This window comes from Anoplophora glabripennis, unplaced genomic scaffold, assembly GCF_000390285.2.
Source record: "Anoplophora glabripennis isolate ALB-LARVAE unplaced genomic scaffold, Agla_2.0 scaffold32, whole genome shotgun sequence".
Classification (NCBI taxonomy): domain Eukaryota; kingdom Metazoa; phylum Arthropoda; class Insecta; order Coleoptera; family Cerambycidae; genus Anoplophora; species Anoplophora glabripennis.
Window position 1 is genome coordinate 727215 of NW_019416220.1, and position 24426 is coordinate 751640.

A 24426-nucleotide genomic window follows, 5' to 3' on the forward strand; every position below is an offset into this window, starting at 1 on the left:
CTTAAATCTCGATTAATGTCCTTATCTAGCTCAACGTTTCAGCGGGAGCGATTCGAGAATAGTAGACGATGTTAAACTCGAAAACGATTCCAGGCCTGTCCCTTTTCCGATATGCAGTGCCGTAGATCCCGATGCTGATATGGAATAAAAAGTGTGTATCCACGTAGATTCTTAGGGCTCTTGTCCTTACAGCGAGTGGCACGTGAAAAGCATTTAGAATTCCTGCCTACTTTTGTCAAGGAACGGCCTGCGAAAGTACAGAGCAGGAATATAAGTGGATGTTGTCAGACTTTTTTTTTTATTTATTCCGAGCACGCGGAATATTATTGTGTTATGTAAAACATTTTTTTTTACGCGCGATAGCGAGGTGATCACTTTCCTGTATAATACACAGGGTGTAATCCAACTGCTTTTAAATATTTAACAGAAGTGCCATTTAGATAAATATTTAACAGTTCGCAGCGTAGACAAGCGTCAAAATTGTTTATTTCCGATGTACAGGGTCATTCACATGACAATCTACACTTTTTATTTATACAAAAAAAAAAATAGTAATGACCAAAGCCTTGGTAAATTTTCTTGCATTATCAAAGAGGTAAATAAAGAAACAATTGAATTCTGTTTGTGTTTCTTTAAATGGAATACTCTGTATATGTCGTGTTTTAGAAATACCTGACTTTTTCTGGTTACAAAAATCATAAACAGTGCTTTCATGATGAAAGGAACAAATTCGTCTAAAATTCGGATAATTATTTTGTGGAAAAACGCGCGGACACATCGATTAGTATTTTTAGTTGCAGATTTTTTGACGTAAGAAAATTATCTCAAAAAAACATCATTGATTTTTAATGAAACACTGTATATTATGCAATTTTTTAATAGTACGGTAAATTATACTTTTTGTATAACATACAACTAAACGCCGGTGATAGGTTTTTGGTTTTTATTGTCACAAAATACTACATCAAAATGTTCTAGGGGTCAAAGAATGTAGGGGTCATCAGTTGAAGTTGAAGGTATTCCTGGTCGAGGATCATCTTCAACTGAGTGACGACCCTATTTGGATGGTGACAACCATTCGTAACATTGCGTACGACCCAGAGCATCATCTCCGTAAGCTTGTTTCAAAAGTTGAAAGATCACTAACACTTAAACAAGTTGCACTTAAATAACATTAACACGAAAACTAAATGAGATGTCAACAATTGAAGAACATGTGGTTACAGGAGTTATGCGCGACGCAATGCTGCCAACCGCGCGTAATACAGAGTTATGTTATTATTTGAACAGACCTCGTATTTGCTTGGATAATTTGCACGATATTTTGGTTTATTTACTAGCCCTTCGCAGTAAAGACAAAGCCCTCCTTTACTCATCTCATTGATGGTATTAACTGCGTTCGACATTTTCTTCCTTAGATCATACAAGTTATTATGTCGTTCTTTGTTTACTTTGTCGACTAGAGTCCCTTATAAGAAGCTACATATATGGGGGCAAATCAGGACTACTTACGGACCATAAAATTGCTCTTTTATAAGAAAGTTAAAATCCTTTGTTTATATTGGGATATATACATGTTATGTATTTGCTTTGACAGATTGACACTCATGTGAAATCCAAAACAGTGATAATGACAATATGGCAGTTGTGCCAGGATAGAACTAAGCAATTATTTTTTATAGTGTTAAATTTTTATAATAATAACTGTATTTTACACAAAGGACATTCTTTTACTCTCTTATAAAGGGTCGATTTTTTGGTCCGCAAAAAGTCCTGATTTGACCCCTATGTAGTTCTTTTTGGAAAATCGAAAATTTGCGATTATACGCGGGAAAACGTTATTCAGTGCACTCGACCCATTTGATAAACGCATTTTTTTCGTACTTTTTAAACAATCATTTAATTTTATTTTTATTTACTAATTTTGAGACATAAGGATGAAGTAATTTGAAGAATCAGCCCTATAGTAATTTAGATTTTTACACCCATCGATTGATAATAATACATCATATTGTTTTTAATAATTAAAGATCACGCTAGCGATAATTTACTGTATCATTTCTTTTAATTAATGCACGCTTGAACAAAAATAATGAGGGGCTTAAAACTGGGTATTTAATTTTCCAGCTTGTATAAGTATAAATATTAGTATGAGATAATGAAGCTCGCATGTATATCTAGTGTTCTATATCTAAATGGATCGTTAATCACAATTAGAGCAGGAAAAACAAATGGTTTCGAATAACTGGAAATCTGAATAATTTTTTTTAATCAAATAAATAGTCGGGTTATAATCAGTTTTTTAAAATGCACTTTAATATGTATACGCCGCCACTGTAATAATGTATTACAAATAAGTTGTTCTGCATTTGGAGATATAGTGGGATCGTATTCGATGCAAAGTAGAGCAAAAAATTGTCGGTCTTTTATCAAAGGAAAATCGTGTCATCATTTTTAGGACACGTAAGATGAACCATTTCAAATTTAAAATGAAACTGAATGTAAAATCTGAAATACCGCTTCATCATTTAAAAAACAAATTGGATTTATAATAAATTACATTTAAAATAAATAGTTTACGAGAATAAAGGAATTTTTGAAGGAACAGGGGTGCCAGACGTGAACTGATCCCTTCATCCCTTCATAATGCGTAAAGAAATTATTCAATTTCTAAACCCCTTAAAACCGTGCTGCACTGGATCCCTTGACAGGCAATGATTTATTAGTTTGCATCGAATATGATCCTACTATAGTACATCTAACTGTGAAGTTGAATATTTTTCATCGCTGACAATTTCTTTCGATTTACTAATTGATCTGTTTCAGCGATTTTTTAAATTTCAACTGGAAAAAAAATATGAATTTTATTCCATCATTTTGAGACACAGTGTATACATATATACAGGGTGATTCAGAACTTATCCAAAAAATAAATTTTGGATGTAAAGGGAATCTCACAAATACAATTTTGTTATTATTAATTAATGAAATTAATTTGTTTTGCTTAATAAAATAATAAGACATATCTGATGTTCCAACAACTGTTCAAAATTTTGTTCCACTGTAACCACATTTGGACCCGACTTACATAGTTTCTACGAACAAAAAATGTTGTCTTGCTTCACCATAACACAAATGTTGTCTTGCTTCGCCATAAATTAAAACGATATCCATCCGAGTTGCCATAGACGTAACCCATTTTTGACACTTGGAAAAGTAATGTAGTAGGTATTACATTACTTTACATTACACTTGAAACAACTAATGTAAACACTATCGCGAAAACGTTAATACTAAAATCTGATTCCGGTATTCGGAATTGCTTGGGGTCACGTGGAGAGAGAGAGAGAGAGCGAATTGCATACAGCGCACAACACGAATGACGAATGACTACAGTAGCCCAGCTATGTAAGGCTTTAAAATACTACAACTTCAATAATTTTTTCTACGATATTGACTATTTTTGATGCCGAATCTAATCCCAAAGTTGTGAATCACTCTGTATATATGTATATAGAACACTTTTTATATAAAAAGTATATATGATATATGATTTTAATTGTGACACCTTTCTCCATAAAAGAGACTGTTATTTTCCACACTGTTTGGATCTTTTAATGCGTCAAACAGAACCTGAAAAGTGATGTCTGATACCATTCCACAAAAACTATTATTCTTAACTTATATTTGTGCCATTGATAGTATGTTAGGACGGTGAGAGTGAAAAACCGATGAGTTCTATTTTGGAAGGGGTCCTTTAATTTCTTTTATCGCATTTGCAGCAGACAGATGTTCGGGGTAGACAAAATCTTAATTAAGTTTTTCGAACAATTCGGCCCTTATATAAGTAACGCCAATGCGAAGGCGATTATAGATACAGATTAGGGCTCCCATTCAAAATTGAGAGAATTAATTTCGGTTACCAAAGATTTCGACGTAATTATGAAGTTGCTTTCAGTAAAGCGCAGTTAAATGAGTAGCGGATCCGGGCAGGTTAAGCGGACTAGTTCTAGAAGTGATAAGACAGACACTATGTCATTAATTATTGAGGGGTGAGAGCTCTGCCAACTACAGAAATCGTATTATCGATTGAAAAATGTGCAACCTCTCTTATGTTTGCAGCCAACGGCCTCGCCGTCGAGACACACGGACCGAGCGTGACGTTATTAGATATACAAATTAAAACAGTGCCTAATTTATCATCGCTAGATATTATCTTGTTTTATGTCTGATATAACAAACTTTATGGAATAAGTAATTAAAGTTTTGATGTACTGGTAGCTTTAACTGCCGAGATAGCAATCGGTATGACTTTTCCTGTCTAATACCGAACATCTATTGGTGATTTTTATTGCTACAACGTATTTGTTTCCTTAAAAACCACTTTCTTTAACTTTTATGCGCACGACACACCAAAATCTCTTTAACGGGTATTATTTTCCACCCCCAAAAATTTTAACCGAGCCCCATGGAATTATGTGACCATTTTCCCAAGCGTTATCGCAAATTTTTTATTTCTCAGACTTGTAAATGTAATCCTTGTGCTCGTATTCTAATGCTTACAGATCGAGAGGTTTCCCCAACATAATGCATATTGTCGCGGAACTTGATAGGCCATAAGCATTCCTGATGTCGACGCCCCACGTTGGGCGCCATGTCAACCGACCCTTAATTTTGTTTTGCACTGAATTTATGGACACTGTCGAATTTGATACCCTATTTTTTTATCGCAGTCTCTGAGTTGTTTGATGGGCATTAAAGTTTATGTTAAAGGCCTCCGTAGAGCGCCTGTGAATCTTTAGGAGCTTATTTGCACTGTGCCTCCTTGGAAACCTTGTGTATGGCAGCTTTAGAGCTATGCACCTTTTGAGGGCCTTCACCGTAGATAGGACTTATCTACCTCGATTGTTGTGAGAGCAGAAGTATTTTATAAAAATTGGGATTTATTGAGTAATTCACACATTGACAGTAATTAATATAAACATGTATATAGCCTAGGTATAATATAATAAATAATTTGGAGTGTGTGCATATACTGGCCAGATTCCGACCACTGGTTACTGAACCTCAGATATAATGGGTCGACGTTCGTTCACAACCTGTGGTGACTCCGCAAAGATCCTACAGTGAAATCCGTCATAGATCTGGACACTTTGTCTTTCTGGAATTGGCCCATCTTTCCGTTCTGGCTGCCTGGAATGGACCATCGCCCTGTATGTGTTCTGTGGTTGCCTGTGGTTGAAATGAAAATTATGTAGTAAGTGGTTGTCAGATAGTTGACAGTTGCTATTAATTCTTAATATTATTGCCGTTACTTTGATGATATTTTGTGCAAATTTGATTCATTTACTCAATAAGCAAAACTACACTAACGCTGAATTAATCGACATGCATTAAGTAACTCCAAGTTTTTGTGTCATAATTAGTTATACCACCTTTTCTTGTTTCATTATTTGTCATTTCCCTTTCATCGATTGGAAAATAGTAAAACTCTCAATTTGTTTAAAATTCCCTTTCGCCAAGTTTCCTTCACGAAAAGCAAAACAATACGCTGCATACGACAGTATGCGTTTTGCGTTTGATGTAAAAACATATTCGCATCTTTCCGCATAATATAGGAATCCAAGGATTCAACAGCGAAGTAAATTATAAATACCGTCACACCTGAAGAAACCATACAAATATATTAAATTAAATTCCACGAGCTATTTCCGTACATATTTACGATCGATTGGGCGAGTTCCCAGAGCGAAATTTATTTAGGAAAAAGCTGAAGCGGTTTACAATATTTGCTTTGTGAATACACCAAACGCCACTAATGTAACAAAACTACGGTTCTGCTTTCATAAATATTAATTCACACGGGGGTTTAAATATTTACATTTGAAGTTTTTTTGCCTGTGAATTTATAATCCACATTTAAATACTGACCTGGAATAATATATGTTTAATTTTTGCTAGGAGATTGGAAACATCAGTAAAAAATTAAAAATAAGCAATATACATAATTTTAAGGGATAAGTACAAATAGCCAAGAACGGCGGTGACAACATTTTTAACATTAAGGCGATGTTTCGCATTGTCTTAGCTATGCCCTCTCCAAATTTGGTTGAGTGCAACTCTCTCGGTTTCGAGAATACAATACCTATGTGTGTTTTCAGCCACGAAAATTGAATAATTCCAAATATTTCGAATTTTCACCTATAAGAACGGCGGTGACAACATTTAACAATAACTGTTAGTTAGTATAGTAATAAACTGTTATAAGCTGATATCAGGATAACATTATTTGATTAATTTGTTTTAAATCGTATTAATGAATCTATCGCAAACTGCAATCATATTTAAACTCCAATTTGTAAATAGAGAATTGAATTTCTATAACTGGAATAACGATTTAATATATTTAATAGTTAGTGGAAATAGTTAAAGACTGATATCTAATTATATTTCGCTGCAAGACATTTACAGGTTTCTTTCTGAACGTCGTGACTAAAAATTGTATTTTTACGCTTGGCAGTAGAAAAAGGCTTCTCTTTCTCGATATTCCTAGGAAAGAACCGTGTATATCCAGCTCAAAGAGCTCCACCAAGATTTGAAAATGATATATTATGCAGAAGACCATTCCAGTCTTTTGTGATAATTTTGCCGTTAGAAAAACAGTTGAATTATGGCTGGCAATTTTTTGTCGGAATCGATCGCCCAAACTCATATAAAAGATGTAAGTTCGATGCTGGAAATTGATTACTTCAGAAGTTGTCATCATTTATATAACGCCGAAAAAGTTCCGAGTTATAAAAAAAGTTTAAACTTTCGTATAATTGTGTGGTAACTTTTATTTGGTGACAAAATAATGGGAGAAATATAATAAAGCTAGGAGCCAGTGTTTTGAGCACGGTGAAGGTCAAACATCTAATTTTAACTTTTTACAATGAGACTTAATTAACAATAGAGTTTTCCACTCTTTTTTTGCAGACCATAATGGTGGGATGATTCCGACTTTAACATTTAAATGTTTCGTATTGTCGCAGTTCGAGCGACAGCCTATTACGAATTTTCACCCATGTTCTCAAAATATAATCAAAACAATCAAAGTCCTCGATATGGCGCCCGACGTGGGGCTACGGTGTCTGTAATGCCTACTGATAATATAAATCCATAACAGTAAATATACTGTTATGGATTTATTTATTACAATAGTAAATGCAGTTTTTTATGGGTTTTTTCATAAAATTGTCCTTAATAGAAAACTTTCCTAATTTTAAACCTATTATCAATTCTTTCTAGTTTGAATATACTGTATTTTTGCTATATGTATAACATTTTGTAGCCCTTGGAAATTTTTATCTCCATTTAAGACATTTAACTGTAAATCAGTTTGTTATCGAGAGTATTACGGCCTACAAATTCATCAAGTTGTCACACAACCGAACGCTCAACTTTGCGACGTCCCCAACTAATACATACAGCGTTCAATTTTGCCATAAATTATTGGCAAGGGGACAATGTTTAATTACTTTCTTGTCCGGCCTCAAATTTCGATAGATACCTCGCGTCGAGAGGCTTTTTTCCACGCTTTTTATGGGCATTTACCGGACCTCTAGTTTTAATGTCGGGTTAAAATTAATCTGAAAATTGAATGGGCCGGACAGCCGGCATTGGGCCCATAAAACAGCAGCAAAATGGCGGGCGCGTTAAGAAAAAGTCACTGGGAAAACAAAATGTTTGTATATCAGTAGCGTCCTTAATCTTATACACGGTGGGTCTAAAAGTGGGCTTTTAATTTTAACAGCAAACATATCAATTGAATTTCTTTATTGAACACTAAGTTTTAGAAAACATGAAAAAAATATATGTATAATAACACAGGGCCACAAAACCAGTTGACCTTTATGTTTTTAAGGTCGCTGATCACGATCCCAGCACAATCCCAAGGTTAAATGAAGGTCAAATTTCGTTTTTTGAAAGATATAACTTTTTTGATCCCGGAATCCGAAACAGCCAGAAATTTTACATCCAAATACGTGTTAACCTATTGGTGAAAGTGACCTCTAGAGATCATTTAAAGGTCGAATCCGAGATTTGAATGTAACGTCTGAAATTTCCGCTTCGAAACGATAGGTCGGATCTCGGTCCAGTTGACCTTTACGGTTTTTGGGCCGCTGATTACTAATCCAATGTCCACGTGACTCCAGTGCGTCTAGATCAAGGTCAAATAAAGGTCAAATACCGGAATCCGAAACAGGTAGAAATTTTACGTCCAAATACGTGTTGACCTCTTAGTAAAAGTGACCTCTGGAGGTCATTTGAAGGTCAAACCCAATTTTTAAATCTCCCGACTAAAATCTAGGCTATGAAATGAAATGTATCAGATGTATGACCTTTATGGAAGTTGTGAAGAATCATGGGAACCATAAACCGATGAATTTTGATTTGAAAAAAGTTATATCGTTCAAAAAATAAAATTTGACCTTCATTTGACCTTGATCCAGACGCGCTGGGGTCACGTGAACAGCGGATTCGTGATCAGCGACTCAACAAACGTCAAGGTTAACTGGTCCGAGATCCGACGAAATCTCAGATTCGACTTCACTTTCACCAACGGGCCACGGACGTAAAATTTCCCGTTATTTCGGAATCCGGTGTAAAAAAGTTATATCATTAAAAAAAACGAAATTTGACCTTCATTTGACCTTGATCCAGACGTGCTGCGACCTCAAAAACATAACCTGGTCTGAGAGAACTTTGTTATATGCTGGCAAATATAGAACTTCTATTTTGTAAATCGGAGATTTCGTATTTCCCCACTGGTAGAAATCACATGGATTTAGGTCTGGCGATTGGGCGCACCATAAAAGAGGTCCATTGCGTTCAACCAATTTACCAGGAAACTTTAAAAAATTGATTTATACTGTATGTTCCTCCATAAAAGTAAAAACGAATTAATAATTTCGGATTTTTTTTCGGTTCGAATATCCAAGATATTCCTTGAATATTTGGGTTCATTATTTTTATATAATTGTTTGTGTAAATAGCAAATAATAAATTTTATAGTGGCCAAAAAATATTCAAAATGGCGGCATTTTCCAATTTTCTTTACAAATTCGTATCTCTTGAAATTTCTCCCGTCTTTCCATTTAACAAAAGAAACAGTATAGCACGTTGTAGTTAAAAATATAATTCGTCCTGTGTGGTAATGGCGAATATACTGAATGCACATATAAAAAATATAAACTCACTATCTGCATATGATTTATGCAGCAAAGAAGAACAGTAAAACATGGTGTATGTAAGACATAAAAGTCTTATTGAAAATCTCTCGTTATTTTATGATTTCTGCAATAACTAAGTTTCCTTGGTTTCGATTGATTTACAGCTGATACAAGCAGTAATTTTGAAATTCATAGGTTGCAAAATGCCAAATAAACTTTTATATTTTATTCCACTATCTTCAGCAGATAAATGTCCAGGAAAAATGTCTAAAAATACAAAATTATTTTCATATATCAAACAAATTCATTCAAAATATCAGGCACCTTGTACTTGCAAGTAGTATATGTTAAATATGATCTTATTCTTATGCCTGTGAAATATTCGCTAATGCTTTGAATTATTATTACAGTCATGAAACTGTCGGAAATCACGATTTAAATTTTTTGATCAAACTTTTTTCATTTACCTGGTAATTTATGCCCGAACATTAATCTTTACATCATGAAACATTTTTTACTCCTACACTATTAATCTGGTATGGCTACAAATCAAATATCAGATCCACAATGTCGGATTAGCATCACAGGAAAAATTGAATTTGGAATTGTAATTAATTTTCCTATTACAAAAGGGGGCATCTGTATCTATGCCTAACCCTCGGCGCTGCAGCAGCCGGACATTTTTTTAATATCCTTTTATAGAAGTTTCCAAAGAATCGGTCGTGGCATATTTTACGTACTTCAATTCGGCAATACAATACAAAATCGCCGAAAGTACTTTTTCTACCAATGTGCGTAATGTACTGCATGTACGCATTGCGTACATTACGCCAAATTTGACTAGTGCGTAAAGTACTTACTAGTGTACTTTTATTTAAAACAGTTGTCCCCAACCGATTGAGCAGAAATTTTGCACACACGTGTAGTTTGGATGACAATGTATGGTTAGTTAAGTGACGTCATTCTAAATCCAATATGGCGGACTCCCAAAGATGGCGGACCAGTTATTTTTTATACCCATACCCATGATATGGGTATCAAATAAAAGGGTTTGCTGAGAAGAATACGAAAATAAAACGTCAATAGAAGCTTGTTTTTTTAAAAAATTTTATGCATGAACTTATTACTACAGTAGTAAGTACTTTACGCACTTACTATTTGACTAGTGCGTAAAGTACTTATAACTCTATAACTTTATAATATTATCTGTTTTAACATTCCTAAATGCATCCCCAACAACTTTACGTACGATAAAAGGAATTTAATTAATTTCTTTTGATGTAAAACTTTATCCCTTACTTTGATAACAAGGTTCGGGCCGGTAAATAATATTAGACAAAAGAAATACAACAAAATAACATTATCAGGCTGATGGGAAAGTAAATCGAATAATATATTTATTCTCGTATTGGAAGGAGGGATTATCTAGGTCCCAAAAGGGCAGCAGCGCTAAATTGGTGAATTTTATTGCAGAATTCGCATGGTACATTAAACTAACGCGGAAGATATTACTAATAAAGGCGTAAGAGAAAAGGAAATGGGACTCGAGTTTTTATAACGAGAAGTGGAATAGAGAAAACTAATTGTCGCTTAAACGGTGGATAGGATAAAGTAATAAACCCCTGTCCTGAAATCTGCTTCGGACACTTCCGATTCTATTTCCGGACAAGCTGCAGTTACTGATATTGAATATTACTAATGCATCACTACTCGCAGCTTTGTCAATGTTATGCATATAAACATGGAGTGTTTAGGATGTTCCGTTACGAATTTCTACGGGCAAACGGCATGCAAGGAAGTAACAAAAAGCGCCCTTATGGACACAATTCGGGCAGTGCTTCACTTCAGATAAACAAACAGTTAAAAATGAATTTTTTTCTTGTGCGTGACGAAAATATCGAGAGATTTAACACGTTTAGTATTTAAGTTACTAATAGAACGTTGTTTGTTTTTTCAAATTCATAAAACTGAGTCGGAACAGACGTATCGAGTTACGGCAAAGAAATAATTAGTCAGGAAATATCAGAGGGGCTTTTGAAAGAATGTTTACAAAGGTAAGTAACTAATCAGGTCACAATTTTTGTTTGAAAGAAAGATCCTTTGGCTTTAGGGACGCGACATAGAGGGCATATTATTAAAGGAGCAAGCCGGTAGGATAATGGTGATAACAATGAAAGACAAAACCTTTGTTGCTGGTTTCAAAACAGCAAATTATGTATGGTATAAAATTTCAAATACTTATCATCTGCGTTCAACCTTTATGTAACTGATAGTATTTATGACTGAATTGGAATATGCAGGAGATAAATTGAATAAATGCTTGATACAGGATTCCAATAAAAAAACTGTATCGCAAATGCCAAATAGCCTATATTCGAAGGAGAAATCAGTTTAAATCGCTTCCGTGGTAGTTGTCAATGGTTGAGCAAGTTCAACTTTTCTTGCCACGTCGTCGATTTGAACTTTAGACGTTTCTAGAACAGAAAGGATTAATTACATAATGATAGCACCAGTACCCATGATATTTTCTAAAATTGGCATTTGATTATACCCAACAATGGTGTGTGCAATAACATTTCTTTGGAATCATTGTAAATACATCCACTATATGGTCGTGATATTTTGCTGGATAAGCTATTTAGTGGCTTCAGTCGTATCTTTACCATGCCATCGGCATAAAAAACCTCTGCTCGTTCCAATTACTCGGTTCCTCAGTCAGAAAATCATTGGTTACGATGGGTGTCTCTCAAGGGTCCATCCTCGGCCCACATTTATTTATCTTGGTTGCCAATGATTTGCTAAGGAGCTTACCTTAATGGCTGCAGTCTATACAACTCCATGCCTATAGAGATTCGAAATTTAAAGAATATTTAAAAAAAAAAGTTCCAGCACATCTTACTAATATCTTCCCCTACAGTTTAGACGAATATTTACAGAATATTGTATTAGTTAGATATAAGTATGTGTTTGTTTTTTATTTATTTCCATCCAGTATTATGTATATTGACAATTTGTGCTTTATTGATGTTCTTTTGATATTGTATATGACCTGCTTTCTGCGTAACCAAGATTTGCATGAAAATAAAGTATATTATTGTGTTTTGCTAACATGTAGCATACTGTGTTATGTATGTTTCGGTTGAACGATGTTTTGCTGATGTGTGATGTGATTTGAGGACGTTGGGCACTTGATATTTGTTTATGGAATTATGAATCTATAAGCAATAAGATATAACATTTAAACAATGTCATTGAGCTTGATGATTCTGATATAAATATTTATTTAGTTCATCCAGACCAGATTACCAAAATCTAGAAGATGGATCAGATAAGTAGATGAAGATGATTTTCAAGGTCAATTTTTGTCTGCAGAAGTTTTCTTTGATGACGTCTCTTAGCTTCAATGCTTCATAGCTTATTGATGGAAGAAGTAAAAAAGGAAGCTTTCATATCAACATATTTGTTACTTCTAGAATTATATTGGCATTATATTTCAACTAGTGGCGTCCCTCAAGGATCCAATTTGGGACCCTTACCTTTTTTTATCTTCATGAATGATTTTTGTGATGCAATACGTTGATGTCTGTCGATGACTTGATACTATATACTTCTGTTTAGATGATTGTATTGTGTTAAGGAACAAATTGCTTTATTGGTGTTGTCATATAATTTTTTTCGATTATTGTCTCACGAATTTGCTATAAAAGAGTTAGGCTTCAGATGAGTCAATAAGTAATTAAAAGAGGTTACCATCTCCGTCAATTATGTCAACGCAGAATCATTTAAAAAAATAGACGATCATAATTGCAGGACAACCATGAAGGATACAAAATGATGGTGATCTTTATACATTCAGATGTGTAACTTGGAAGTGGTATGTATGATACTGCGTTTCCTTAAGAGGTAGTTTCCTTATGACAATATCCTCTTTTGTAAGGCAGATAAGCTGTTGCCAAATATTTCTTCTTTTACTTTACTGGTGGCTTGTTCGACATTTCTATTAGTATATCTATTTTTTTTCTGAGAACAGATCGTAAGCGATTTAGTTCCTCGTTCAAGTCTGACTCGCAGAATTCTAGGAAGGATAATGATGAGACCCCGATAGAGGTCAGTGAGTTGGATTTCTAAAAACATTGTGTCCTAGGGATACACAAGATTTACCGTTTTCTTCCAACGCCATATTGAAACTTACATGTGGATTAATGTGGTCCAGATCTTTCTGTTGTTATCTGAAGCTAGAATACCAGGTAGATAAGGAAAAGAATAATTATGAGACTCCGATATAGGTCAGTGAGTTGGATTTCTATAAACATTGTGTCTTAGGGATACACAAGATTTACCGTTTTCTTCCAACGCCATATTGAAACTTACATGTGGATTAATGTGGTCCAGATCTTTCTGTTGTTATCTGAAGTTAGAAGACCAGATAGAGTCTCCTTATCTAAACCAGCTCTTTGGGTTTAGAGTTGCTGAATTCAGTCTCCAGGACCTTATTCTTAAAGGCTTCAATGTTGATTTTTACAAGGATTGGAGAGGAAAGTGAACTCGTATCTACTCCCTCTGTTGTTAATAAAAATAATCTCTAAAGGAAAAGGATAATTACGTTTTCTAGCAAACAAGTAAAAAATCGTTACTACTGCCTGTATTTGGTCCTTAGTCTGGTTGAGGTTGAGTAACAGCCCTATCTGCAATTGCACGAAGCTCTACACCATTTTTCCCCTGTAACTGATAGTATTTACTCCCGCGGATGATTGAATTGAAATATAGATATTCCGTGAGAGTTCTAAGTAATCAGGGGGCGGAATCGATGCTGTCTTAAGGAAAGACTTTAAAGCAAACAAATAGACAAGATATATCAAAGAAAAGCTTGGTTAAGGACGTTTAGGAACGAATGCCGGCACTTTAAGAAAGAGGGAACTGGGATAAGATGAGATAAACGATAGAGTGAGTGGATTGAACAGCGAAATAAAGTGATGAGAAAATTTCAAAGAAAGAAGACAATTACCGCTAAAGAGAGATAAAACCCACTTCTGTATATACAAAATGACGTAAAAAACATTTTTCGCGCATTAACAATAGACAGTTTTAAATAATTCTACGTTAGAACGGAAATATTTTAAAATACGTTTTACTTCGCTACTCGGAAATATAACGGAGGAATAACGAGGATGATGTATAATTTTGATAAATATTTTAGTCCTTTGTTTTAAGTAAACTCGGGGACACTGAATTTACAGCACGTTTCGCAGAAGTATGTACACAGTGGACAAAGTGTTGAAAATTAACAAACCTTGATTTACAAATGATTATTATACATATGTGTTAGCTAAATTACCTATTTCCAAATATATGATGTTTCCCGTTTTAAGGAATAGTGATCTTGTACAAGTCAATAACTGTAGCAATGCAATTTCTCCAAAATCTTAGAATGTATGGAACATACGTGAACATTTCGACCAAAAGTGAGGAAAATTGATGTTGTTTATAACAATTTCTGGAAACCTTTGATCAAATTGATCTTATACTGTTACATCTGCTAGAACAATGTGGTGCCACAGATCGTTAACAGTTCGGTGAAATCGAGAGATTCAAATCACCATTTGAACCTTTATCAGGCATGCCTCAAGGCTCCAGTCTTGGACCACTGCTAGTTTTGATTTTCATAAACTATTTATTTGAGGAAATAAAATGCAGCAAATTAATATATGCTGACAATATTAATATCCTTACGAACACACCCCAAATAATACAAATGACTTTTGCTTCAAGAGTTCTGGGATTTCTACGTTACAAACATAGATGTATTAAAGTTTTAGACTATATCATACATTTGTCCAATCCAAATTGGATTATGGTGCAATGATTTGGTCACACATTTATATGTGTTATAAGCAGTTTCCGAACTTTTTTATGAAACTCTCTATCAACGGAAAAATAAAAGTATTTTTATTGAAAACAAAGTTTAGTGAGAAGAAATATTGTGGGGACGAGCGCTCGTTGAAGAGCCTTCTTGGTGTGGAGTCGCTCGCAGGTATCACATTCGGCAGATACAAGTTTATAAAATATTTGTGTAATTACACATTGATTGTTTTGTTGTTAGTTGCGTTCAATGGCAAATACGAACATGTTAGAAATTGCGATGCAAAAATGTAACAATGGCAACTTTTACCCCTCAAGAGTATCGTGGCGATAATTGGGAATTGCAAATTTATTACAAATTACAAATTTACAGTTGCTGTTATTTTATTCGCTATCACTTGAAAGGCGGTCGTTTAACCAAAGAGTAAACTTCTAGCGTTGCGTTTTACAGACTCCTTCAGTATAAATCCAAAGAGTAACTTTTCCAGTACTACAACCTATAAATCAAAAATAATTATAATCGAATTTACGGCACGAAGTATATAATTTACAATACTGTATCAGCATCAATTTTTATCAGGGCCATAACGTTTTATTACTCTTTCATGAAGTAAAACGAATACTCACCATTCAGGGCAAAACATAAACCTTTTTACTTATTAATATATCGAATTTATAGACTAGGTATTTACTATTTCATGGGTGAGGCTAATTTCGGTATAATGAATGCCTTCCCTGCTACAAAAAGGCTTTTTTATGATAGGGATTATTTTTTTACGCACACAGGTTTATTATAATTTTATTACTAGTGCCGATCGATAAACGGACGGTATTTCAGCGTGTACACCTAATATCTTTATGGCTAGGACGACTAGGGTAAATTTAATGGAGCATGTCCGAACCAATAGGAGAAAATATCCTCGTGTCCCAAATTTCTAAAGATGTTGGCGATAAGGAAATAGCTACTATCAGTAATTCGAATGTTATTGATATATCAGAGTATTCCTCTGCAGTAAAAGTTGTCATTGTTACACTTTCGCATCACAATCTTATCTTAACTAACCTAACTGCATGACAAATGGGAGTGTCAAGGACACTCACTTGACGAGTTTCTCTGCGATTTCCTCAATCTATCACCTGACTACTACAACCAAACTAGTGAAGGCATAAATTCGTAGAAATGGGAGTCTATTATGATCCCTCTAGTATATCACCGCCGCTATTAAGCTTTCGGGTACATATTGAAGCAATAGCCCCAATAATTTATCAATACAATTCCCTTGATAAATCCAAACAAACACATCGCCCAATGCTGGAACAAGAACTAGTTTTCTTATTGGCTGTCGCATATAAAATGTTCCCAGAGAGCTAGGTCGCAGACGAAACAAACACCGTCTGTCTCTGACATTAAATGTTAAATTAGCCAAGTAAATTAGACTTTCTTAACATGTATTCGGCATAAATCAGTTTATCTCCCCTCTCATTCTTCGCCTCGCAACAGTTTTTGTGCGATATTTCACTTTTAGCACAGGAGAATTTTTAAATATTGGTTTAGCTGTGTCAGTAAATATTTATGGTAACAAGAATAAGTGAAAAGGTGCTTTGTAGGAGAGTCGTTTTAAATTTGTAATTTGTATTATACGCTCTTTGAATATTATTCAAGCATTGGCAACAGCCATAGAAACCCTCAAAATAAATCTAAGTCTAGCTGTGCAATAAAAGCTTTAACGGTTAAAGTTAAAAGGTAAATCAGTAAGAACATCGGTTTTTTATTCAAAATCCATTTTTAACAATTTGTACATCTACTTTGTAATTAAAACAATTTTAAATTAGATTAAATTTCGTAAAGTCAGTGATAAAAGACTAGGGTCGGTTGAAAGTCATATATAAATATTATTTTCGCATACTGAATACTGTCAGATTAAATTATACAATCCTTAAACAATGATTACACAAATATTGTACTGAATACTACTCATGAATACATTGTACTCGCGTAATGTCCACCTACGACCATAACTACAAAATTTTCTTTGCCCAAATATTTCTCCTTATACCCATTATTTATATTAATGGATGCCTCCATTACTCATAAATACTCTTTCCGACTACTGAATAATGAATACATATCTAAAAGTAACGAATATTAATCCTGAGTACTGTCAAATAAAAGTATTCAATCCTTAAATACTTGCTACGCAAATATTCGTTGTACTCGAGTAATGTCCACCTACGACCACAACTACAGAATTTCCTTTACCCAAATATCTCTCCTTATACCCATTATGTATACTAACGGATGCCTGTATTGCTCATAAATACTCTTTCCGAGTACTGAATCGTGAATACATACTTAAAAGTAACGAATACTAATCCTGAGTACTATCAAATAAAAGTATTCAATCCTTAAATACTTGCTACGCAAATATTCGTTGTACTCGAGTAATGTCCACCTACGACCACAACTACAAAATTTCCTTTGCCCAAATATCTCTCCTTATACTCATTATATATATTAATAAATGCTTGCATTACTCATAAATACTCTTTCCGAGTATTGAATACTACTAAAAGTAACGAATACTAATCGTGAGTACTGTCGAATAAAAGTATTCAATCCGTAAATACTTGTTACGCAAATATTGTATTGAATATTGCTCATGAATACGTTGTACTCGATTAATACCCACTGTTTTATAACAGGGTAAGTAGTTACATTGCGTTGGTAGAGATGTTACTGATATCAAGCAGAAAACTAAACAAATCGTCGAAACGCTATGTTTTAAAATGAATCTCTACGGTTTTGAGCGAATTAAGTAACTCCGAAAGTGTACGTTTAGCATATTTAGAGAAACGCTAAAATTATATTAGACTTTAACAGTAAACTGATTTATCTGGGTAAAAATTATCTCCCCTTCCGAGCGCCTGAGCTCATTGAGGCTCCCTTAAGGCATATCCCCACAATTACTCATAAATCAAGGAGGTAACTTCACTTTCTAGCACTCCATCTTCGAACACATGTTAGTGAAACTTCTAGAAAACGTCTCCTGGAACTCTTGCGTTATCGTTAAATTAAGCTCGCTCAGGTAAGTTAAAACAGAGCTCGTCTCAAAAGGCCCCGACTGTCACTGTAACTTACGCCGAATACTGCTCCATTATTTACCGGAACATGTCTGAAAGTTGAGCAGATGGAGTGGAAATATATTAATGTGTAATACAAGTTATAAACGTTTGCTATAACTTTCCCGCAAATGAACCGGTTGGTAAGCTCCAATATTGGCCGGGTTTTAGGTGCGTCTTAGATACATATGAAATAGAGCACCGGGGACTGTGCGTTCTAGGTTCCCCTCCTGAATGTGTACCCGCTGAAAATACGGCTGGATATTTATGTGGAAGCGTCGTGTGTTTGTACCGCTTCGTCGTTGCTGCATTTATTACACAGGTATTACTAGCGGAGGAACATTTTTGCCTTCTGCCTCGCGAGCTGAGGGAAATGGCCATGCGATTGAAATTTTTCACCTTGATTAAAAAGTCACTGACAGTTTTTTTATTCAATTCTCCTGTATACACTTTCCGATATCAATTAACGACCAAAGAGCTAATCAGTATGTACCAGGTTCGGTCGCTGACGCAGCATCTCGGCATTGAAATATTTGAAAAACTTGTTCCCATATTTATTTAACCATACCCATATACAGGTCTGGTCGAACTAACCGTGGGGGTGGTTGGAATGTATACGTCCAGTTGAAGAATGCGCGTGCATGCAAATGGAGCACAAACAGCCGCACTGGGCGACCGGCCATAAATTTCAGTTGTTGACAAATTGCCTAGCAGTGCAGTGCAGCAATGCGGAATTATTTTATTGTTGATTATTTGATAACTTTTCTAACCTAAACTAACAACCTTTCCTCGTCCATTCGTGACAAGGATATGTTCATACCTTCCCGTTGGTTCTTGCCGAGCAGTAATATATTTTAATGAAAATGTAAATGTTTTTTGATGTCATAACCAAAATTTACTGTCAATTAAAATATGTTGTTGGCCAAATGAACATATAATAGAGATTTTCTACACATTATATATAAATTATTATTATTTTTATCTTTAGCAGAAAACTTTTTTAGGGACGCCTATGAAACTCATTAAATTTTTTTGCTAGACGTTTTTATACATGTTCAGCTGACTTCGGAAAAACTATACCATTACTTAAAGATCACAAAGACGAACTGATCACCCTATGTATGTGTGAAAGCATATGGCCGCGCTATATACAGAAGTTTAAGAATATGTAGCTTTGGGAGAGGGTATGGTGAGAAAGTGAGGTTATACCAGTCCAAAGCGTTACTTTAGAACATTGTGCAGTTTCTGTGTGAATAAATAATTTGTTAATTAATTTGTATATTATATATATTATATTGCCTTGTTAATAACAGTTTTAAGGGAAAAAAATTTAGTGTTTGATAGATTAGACCTCCATACCTATGCGTTTTTGGAGTCGCCGAATCTGAATTCGATGTCCGTTTGAAGAGTTAGCTCATGTTCAAGGTTATTTGAAGATTAACTCGTTTTTTTCATTTTCAAGATCAATTGAAGGTCAAATCTCTCTCTTGAACTTCTCAGGTTAGGATCTCGTCAGGATAGCGAGATTTCGAAAATATGATCGCTTCAAACATTGTTGGCATCATTGGGGACCACCATCTGGTGACCTTGGACTTGACCTGGAAGATCAATTTCAAGGTTGTTTCAAGGTCTCTCCTTTTTTAAAGGTAATCATCCGGCAAGTTCTGAGGTAGCAGAAATATTCTCACTGCGAAGACAATTATGCTAAGACCACGAGCTGGGAGTATGTAGGACCCAATTCACGAATAAGAAGTCTATCATTACCATTTTTATGCCCTCAAAGTCATGAAAACTGGATCTCGTGGACACGGAAATCATCATCTTATCTTAGAGCCAATTCTAGCGATTTTTATCAAAATGACCTTCAAGGTCAATCCCAAGTGATCTCCGATGACCCAAACAACCTTTATAGAGGTCATTTGCTCACAAGATACATACATAAGAAGTTCGAGGCGGGGACTCGACCTTCAAATGACCTTGAAATTGTATTACCATCAATAAACAAGAATTGACGTTCAAATAACCTTGTGTATGACCTTAAAAATATATCAACCACGTATCCAAAGGTAAAAACTCTCGCTCTCTTTGAGAATACGGGGAATAAAATTGTATTATCATCAAAACCACAAGAGTTGACCTTCAAATGACCCCGAAAACGTATGAGTATCTGAGTCTATCACACATTGATTTTTTTGCCGTAGGGCTCTATAGTTAGCGTTTTATCAGCAATCATTAATGTATAGGGTTTTCCACCTAAGATGATCGTCTCGGCAATTATTTTCATATTCTTGTCTGTATCTGCAAGTTTCTCTCTCGATCAAGTCTTCGGTAATCCCCATGATTATAATGAGTAAGTCGAGTGAATTTTGGATCTATGAAATCATCCCTAATGAGTGACTTTTCGTGAAAACTTTTATCTCAACAAACATCGTACGAATATTACGTACGTATATTGAAATAAAAATGGGTCTGTTTTCTGTTCTTTGTCGTCTGAAATGCAGGCGACTCCGACACTCTTAAAATTTACTATAAATTTTATTAAGGGGCATGTTACGTACATTACATGCTATAAGTTTTGAAGAGCTTTGGGTAATTGTAGCGTTTCTACCCCCTGAAAACAGCATGAAACTCGTAAGTTCGTTTTTTCTGGCGTTATCGGTAGTCGTTTCTTATTAAACTTTAGTTTGGTCCCAAATATTGAGGCAATTCCAATCTTCTAAACGAGTTTATGTCTATATTGTTTTATATTTTCTTTTGGGCTTTAATCGATAGGTAATACTCCAGTAAAAATTCTGTACTTTCCATTCTATTCTAACTTTAATGATGTCGTTCGTTGACACAAGATGTGTACACGATTAGTCAGTAAACTTTCAAGAGAATACACGAGCACACAAAACAAGAAAAGTCCCAGAATTGCTCCATCACCTCCATTTTTTTAATTCGTGGAAAAACGGCCTTAAAAACAAAAAGTATAAAAAAACTCGCTTTGGGAACGATCAGCATTAGGTATAATTGTAAAAACCAACTGAAAATAACTGCAGGTCCATATTTATATGTATTTTGATGCGCTGAATCCGAATCCAGGGCGAGAATTGCTACACCAATGGAATGTTTGCGGCGGTCTTAAGATTTCAACTCTGATTCTTGGACAGCAATCAGGATTCACAAAAAATCCCCGTTTCTTATGTCTGTGGGATAGCAGATACAGAAAGAATCAGTATGAACAGGAAGTATGGCCAAAAAGGATAGATTTCCATCCAGGATTGAAAAACATCTTCCGCGAATCCTTAGCTGATCCTACAAACATTCTGCTTCCACTTCTCCACATCAACAGCTAGTTAAAGCTTTGGGTAAAGATGGCGACTGTTTTGGATATTTAGGAGAAACGTTTCCGGAAATAGGCGATGCTAAACTGAAAGAAAGTATTTCCGATGGTCCCTCAGAATTGCTTGGGGAATCAGAAGAATGAGGATTACCAGAATCTAGTTGAGAAATTGTTGGAGGAAGACTTAAAACAATTGGGTTGCCTGATTAAATTGTAACTGCATTTCCTAGACTCCCATCTTGACTACTTTCCAAAGACTACCGAAGAATAGGGTGAATGGTTTCACCAAGACATCATGGAAATGTAGCATCGATACCAAGAAAGGTGTGATGTTAATATGATGGCAGGTTTCTATTGAATGCTTAAAAGAGAAGACAAGCCAAAAACACAGGAGAGAAAAATAAATCCTTTGCCTAGATCGTTTGATGATAAAAGAGTTCGTTACAAAAGGAAAAAGGAGTAAAAGAAACGTCATTATTTGGAACCGAAGGCACATGTTCGAATACCCTCATCTCTCTTTGCTGTCATCAAATGACTGAAATTCTATCTCTGGGAAGGATTTTCACAGATAAATTGTACCGGGAACGATGGCCACAACGTCACACCCCATGTGCAAATACAATCCTACAGTGCGTTCAGCGGCTGCGAGATACGGGAAGTGTTATTCCTCGAGGAGAAGGACGTGGTCACCAAGTGAACCTTAATGTTGAAGATGCAGTGTTGGAAAATCTTGACAAAGACCCCACAATTAGTACTCGACGACTCGCACAGCAAGTAGGAACCTCATCTCTTACCGTACATCGCATCTTAAGGCGCCAGCTATCATCTGAAACTAATTCAACAGATTTTACCCCCCGATTGTGGTCAACGAATGCGTTTTTGCAGATGGTTTTTACGGTTTCATTTGGTTCCATATTTTAATGGAGTTTGTTTAGTGCACGCAGTTGGCAACTACAGATGCTTACGGATGTGGTTTTGTTTGCGAACTCTTGCAGTAACAATGCATTTAAGATAGAAATTACTATTAATTATTTTAATAAGAACATATCAGTTTTTTTTTAAATATCTATTTTTCTTAGTTTGTACTTTTGCATTGAAAAATTCCCCAAAAATTGAGAAGTATCTTTCTATCTTTCAACGACGATTTGTTTACGCGGCTGGTCTACAGCACGTAACTCATCGTACAGAACACGGACAGGACCCTTCCAGAGAAAATATTTTGATCCATAATTGAACTTCAATTTACGAAAAAAAAACGCAAAAATAGAACTTTTTCCTATGAGAATTTTCTATTACAAATATCGTTAGGAAGCAGTATTTTAATTTTTATAGATTATACATGCCACACCCTGTATACCTCCTAGACTAGGATTTTCCGTATTTAAGGACGCATAGGTCTAGTCTTTGCAACAGACTGTTTGTCTTTTTTTGTGTGGCTGTGTTTCGCAACAAGTGTACAGTAACACTTTCCATATCTGAAATCTACGCTAGTGTATAAAACATTTATGCACTAGTGCAAATATGTATAAGTTAGTTTTTACGTGCTGTAACAAGAAACAAAGTTGTGTGACTTTCATTCCTCCAAGAAGCCTGTTTTAGAAGCACGAGAAACATTTGTAATTTTCCAGAACAAAGTATATTTTTCTGGAACACTGGCGTAATCAATAGGTTTACAACCACGCACTGAATGAAGATTTATTGAATAGAAGTTAACAATATTCAATTCTGCTTTCTTACTTGACGTTAAAGTAAATAGATTGTGATTTATGAGTTACTGTTCGCATTCTTGGCGAACATAAATTTTAAATCGGGTAAACATTCACAGGTGCAATGTCAGCCGCTGTTCTCATCATATTATTTAAATGGTATTGGAAATAATGGAAGCATTTGGCATTAACGTCGCAGTGGAAAACGAACTTAAACGGACTTAAAACAGACTCAATTATTTATTTCTCATTTGTCATTAAATTAACGAGATAGGTAAACAGTTAATTTTACTTTGACACGAAGACGGCAGGCATATTGTGTTTTTATTAATTATATGCAATCAGTTCCAAGGCCTCTATTATGTCGAAATAATTACAAATTCTTACTGTATTTGACTAAGGTAAGAAATTTCCTAAGCAAATTACATATCCCTGAAAAGGATCTCAAATCATATGAGTGGTTGCCATAATAAAAACAAAAGATAGTAGGTTACAAGGAAAAAACAAAAGACTATCTGAAATTATGAATAATGTGGTTAAATTCTTAAAAAAGTATCCCTATTGCACTGCGAATTATCTTGTACCTGAATATTACAATGCATATAGTACTAATTTTACATCTCTGTACATTACGCCAGTTTAACAGTAGTGCGTAACGTATATCCATGAATATCATAATAAAAACAATGGATAGTATGTGCGTTTCTTAAAAAAGTATACCCATTGGTTTGTGAATCACCTTGGACCTAAATAAATACATTTTCTGTTGCAGTGCGTAAAGTACTAACTTTACGTATTCGTTTCGAATCTCACGTGATAAATACCATGATGGTTGCCATAATAAAAGCAAAAGAGGGTGTATACAAAGAAAATAAATATCTCTGGTTCAATTATTAAATTGGTACGTGACGTATCTTGTACTTTTGTGTAGTATTTTTTCTGTTACAGTGCGTAAAGTACTAACGTTGAGTCTGTGTACACTACGCAAAATCTAACAATAATGCGTAAAGTACCTGTTTCAAATCTTTCACGTGAGAAAAGTCCTATACGTAGTCACAATAATAAAAGCAAAAAAAACAAAGGATTATCTGATGTTGTGAATGAGATTCAATTTTTAGAAGCTATCCCATTGGTCTGTGAATCACCTTATACCTAAATAAATATTTTTTTCTGTTGCAGTGCGTAAAGTACACTGGTTGCCATA

At 34.8% G+C, this 24426-nt stretch overlaps 1 long non-coding RNA gene across 1 annotated transcript in view; it reads right to left on the bottom strand.

The window, feature by feature from the left end:
* The window catches only part of LOC111691385, a 131394-nt gene that overhangs the window by 85537 nt on the left and 21431 nt on the right, over positions 1 to 24426 (bottom strand). The window lies entirely within an intron of this gene.